Genomic DNA, 5,000 nt, shown 5'->3' on the forward strand with positions numbered 1-5,000 from the left:
ACATACTACTTTAAATATCAAAGTTCTTTCATACCATGTTTTATTATTTTAGGTAGTAGGTTGGCCAGGGCACCAGCCACCCGTTCAGACGCCACTGCTAGAGAGTTATGGGGTCCTTTGACTGGCCAGACAGTATTACATTGGATAATTCTCTCTGGTTTCGGTTCACTTTCTCTTTGCCTATACATACACCGAATAGTGTAGCCTATTCTTTACAGATTAGGCTCTGTCCTCATACACCTGACAACACTGAGATTACCAAACAATTCTTCTTCACCCAAGGGGTTAACTACTGCACCTGTAATTCTTCAGTTGTTACTTTCCTCTTGGTAAGGGTAGAAGAGATTCTTTAGCTATGGTTAGCAGCTATTCAAGGAGATGGACACACCAATATCAAAACATTGTTTTCTAGTCTTGGGTAGTGCCATAGCCTCTGTACCATGCTCTTCCATTATCTTGGGTTAGAGTTCTCTTGCTTGAGGGTACACTCGGGCATATTATTTTATTTTATTTCTCTTCCTCTTGTTTTGTTTTTATAGTTTATAGAGGAAATGTAAATATTTATGTTATTACTGTTCTTAAAATATTGTATTTTTCTTTGTTTTTTTCCTCACAGGTTTTTCTTTTCTGGTGGGGCCTCTGGGCTTATAGCATCCTGCTTTTCCAACCAGGGATGTAGCTTAGTAAGTAATAACAATAATATTGACAATCATAATAATTATTATAAAACATCGGATGACACCTAACTTAACCTAGATAAATTGATGTTAGTAACCTAGAAAAGTTTTATGAGTTATTTGAAAGAAATATTATCCCATTATTGTATCTGTATTTTATATAAAAAAAGTCAGGTCACTATAAATTTAATATCTACTCTCTTACATTGAAATAGATCGGATAATGTGAATCTTGACTAAGAGTTTCAAGACTAGAAATGACTGAAGCAAAACAATTTTGTTGCGCTATCAATACTTCTCTTCCATTCTCTTAAAATTCAGTCTTGTTTTTTCATTACATTCCAGAAAATGACTTTAAGGAATTGGAAATTATGTCTTCGGCCATTTCTTTTCTTCGCCTAAATTACTCTCAATGTTTGATATTCCCTTGTTTAAAAAAACACCCGAACCAAAATAGAGATAGATATAGAGAAGAAAAGAATCTGCAATACTAATCACAGTGTACTAATTTCCCCCCCCCCTCTCTCTCTCTCTCTCTCTCTCTCTCTCTCTCTCTCCATCAGTAGAAGAAGCATCAATTGCTCCGGAGATACAAAAAGTCAGAATCTGTTAATGCGATTATCATTCCCCCAGTAGACATTTACATCCACGAAGACGCAGAGTAACTCCATTTGCATTCATTAGAGGCCGAATGAATGTGTGCCACTATTTGCGTGGATAACCGGGATCTAGATACTTTGCAACAGTTAGAGTTGAATATACAGTATATTCTGAGGGTTTTGTGACATTCAAAGGCTGGGTTGTCTGAACTGAAGTAATGTGTAAAACAACATGTTGCATGAAGAGGATTCGTTTCGTAAATACTGCATTGAAATTTAATTCAGAATAAGCCTCTTAAATGAAGAGGTATATATATATATATATATATATATATATATATATATATATATATATGTATATATATATGTATATATATATATATATATATATATATATATATATATATATATAACAACAACAACTACTACAGATGTAGCGTTTCTCGTATATTGTAGGATAAAGACCTCAGACATGCCTATTCCTGTCTGAGGTTATTATTATTATTATTATTATTATTATTATTATTATTACAAGTCAGGCTATAGCCCTAGCTGGAAATGCAAAATGCTATAAGGCCAAGGACTCCAACGGAGAAAAATAGCCCAGTAAGGAAATGACACAAAAATAAACTCCAAGAGAAGAATAAACAAACAAAATAAAACATTTGAAGAACTGTAACACGATCAAATTAGACCCTTCCCCTAAAAAAAAAAAAAAAAAAAAAAAAAAAAAAAAAAAAAAAAAAAAAAAAAAAAACATGAGGAAGCGAAATAAGACAAAACAGCATACCCTAGAGTAACCTCGAACAAGAAAATTATAATCCAAGAGAGTGGAAGACCATGGTACAGACGCTATGGCACTACCCAAGACCAAAGAACAATGGTTAACTGGACAATTACAGTGCAGTAGTTAACCCATTGAGCCAAGAATATTTTTTTATTAATCTGTGTTGTCAAGTATATGAGGACAGAGGAAAATGCTGTAAAAATACGCCAGACTATTCGGTGTGTGTGTGTGTGTAGGCAAAGACAAAAAGGGCCGTAACCAGAGAAACTGATACAATGTAGTACTGCCTGGCCAGTCAAAGGACCCAATAGCTATTTAATGGTAGTATATATCAACGGGTGGCTGGTGCCCTGGCCAATCTACTACCCACTATTCTTTACTACACTGGTCAGTGAGGATTAGTGATGGCGGGAGACTTTTGTCTAAACGCTCAGAGCAAACCAACCTAGTATGTGTGGCCCTGACTAGTTGAGCATTGCTGATCATGGTAATACACAAACTTTTTCACTACGTCAAGGTATCCCTACTCAGAAAAGGATATATATATATATATATATATATATATATATATATATATATATATGTATATATATAGTATTTATATATACATATATATATATATATATATATATATGTATGTGTGTGAGTGTATATGAATGTATGTATATTAACTCCTACGCCTCGGCTAGATATCGATAGTCGTCTCTATGTTGAGCTTTTAATTCAATACTTCTCCATTCATCATCTACTTCATACAGCATGGTCCTCAGTCATGTAGGCCTGGGTCTTCCAACTCTTCTAGTTCCCTGTGAAGCCCAGTTAAAGGTTTGGTAAACTAATCTCTCTTGGGGAGTGCGAAGAGCATGCCCAAACCATCTCCATCTACCTCTCATCATGATCTCATCCACATATGGCACTCTAGTAATCTCTTATAATTTCATTTCTAATCCTGTCCTGTAATTTAACTCGAATCTACTATACCTGTTGGAGATTATTTCACTGGCATGCCATGACTTAGGTCCAAACAGTGACACAGATCTCACTAAACTGATATATAGTTGATTTTTATATGTAATTTCAGGCGATTTGATTTCCAAATTTTACTTAACCTAGCCATTGTCTGATTTTCTTTTTCAATCATTCACTGAATATTCTAAAGACCCTGTATTAGAGATCATAGTTCCTAAATAATGAAACGATTTTACCTCATAAATCCTTTCTCCTTCCAATGATATTTCATTTTCCATTCCATACTCCGTTCTCATTATCTCTGTCTTTCTTCAATTTATCTTGAGCTCCTCCTGTGATTATTCATGCAATCTGGTAAGCAATCATTGCAAATCCTGTGGTGTCCTGCTAATAAGACAGCATCATACTCTATTTCCAATCCTGTCTTTCTCTCTAGTCTCTTTGGAATAAGCATACTATATTTTCATAACTGACTTGAGTGTGAGACTGTAATTATTGCTATCAGTCAAGTCTCCTTTCTTTGCCATTTTCACCAACACTCCTAACTCCCATTCATCAGGTTTTGCATCTTCATGCCACATTCTACAAAATAATCTTGTAAGTATTCTGGGAGTGACTTCATTTTCGACTTCAAACACACTGGATTCATGCATGGGCACATCAAGGTCTTTATTAGCTTCAGGTATATCAATGAAATTATACCCTTCGTATATCCTATTCATGACCTTACTAACGTGTTCCATCTAACGTTGTCTTTCTTCATCTTCAGTTGTTATAATAGAGCCATCTCTCTTTTTGATGGATATATGCTTCTTTTTCTTTGCCCCAGTAGAAATTTCATCAATAATTCTATGAGCGATTCTTACACCATAGCCACTCCCTGAATGCACAGCTTTGTCAGCCTCATCTGCTCTCATGTCTAAATATTCTCTACAGTCATTCCTGGCTTTTCTTTTAACCTCGCTATCAATACTGGAATACTTAGTATACTCTTCCTGGTAATTCTCATTACTTCCTCGAAAACTTTCAACAATCAATTTCTGTCTTAAGTCTCCTTTTGTATAGTATCCCAAATATCGTTTAATATCCCTCCTTTCAACTGGATGTTCCAAAACTTCACTACCAACTGACTGATATATGTTCCTAATCTCACACCATTCTTCATTAATTATCTCCTCCTCGTCTCTTAAAGTCTCTAAGACTGCAAATCGATTCCTACGTTTCTCTGTGCTCTTGTTCTAGAAGCTTAGTTGTATTAAACCTAGGTATTCTAACTATTTTTCTTTTGGGTACATTCAGTTTTAATTTCAGCGTGGCAATGAGGAGCTGGTGATCACTGAAAACTTAAAGCAGCTAAGGAAGTATGAGGATTCCCGTAGGAAACGAATTGATGCCAGTAATGCTATCACATTCAATGAAAACTAATAATATATATATATATATATATATATATATATATATATATATATATATATATATATATATATATATATACATACATACATACATACATATATATATATATATATATATATATATATATATATATATATATATATATATATATATAGATAGATAGATAGATAGATAGATAGTTTTCCCTTGAAAGTGTTTCAGTCAATATAAAATTCACTAGCTTTTCTCTCTCTCTCTCTCTCTCTCTCTCTCTCTCTCTCTCTCTCTCTCTCTCTCTCTCTCTCTCTCTCTGCTGAATTCCTCCCAATGTATGTTTTTCTCTCAACTGTTGGTAGCAAGTAAGTTTATTTCTTCTATTCACCTCCTTTTGTCAGTCTTTTTATTTTGTAATTTCTAAGAGAAATGTTGAAGAGAAGAGCAGAGAAAATTCGCGTAAACAAAGATGATGAAATGTCAGTGTAAATACTGACGAGGTGACTTAAGAGGTTTCTTTTCCACCTTAGAGGATGTTCAGAATAGCTTTTAGCGCACAAAGGCTCGTGTAAACATCCA

The sequence above is a fragment of the Palaemon carinicauda genome, chromosome 12, assembly GCF_036898095.1.
Source record: "Palaemon carinicauda isolate YSFRI2023 chromosome 12, ASM3689809v2, whole genome shotgun sequence".
In the NCBI taxonomy this organism is placed as follows: Eukaryota; Metazoa; Arthropoda; class Malacostraca; order Decapoda; family Palaemonidae; genus Palaemon; species Palaemon carinicauda.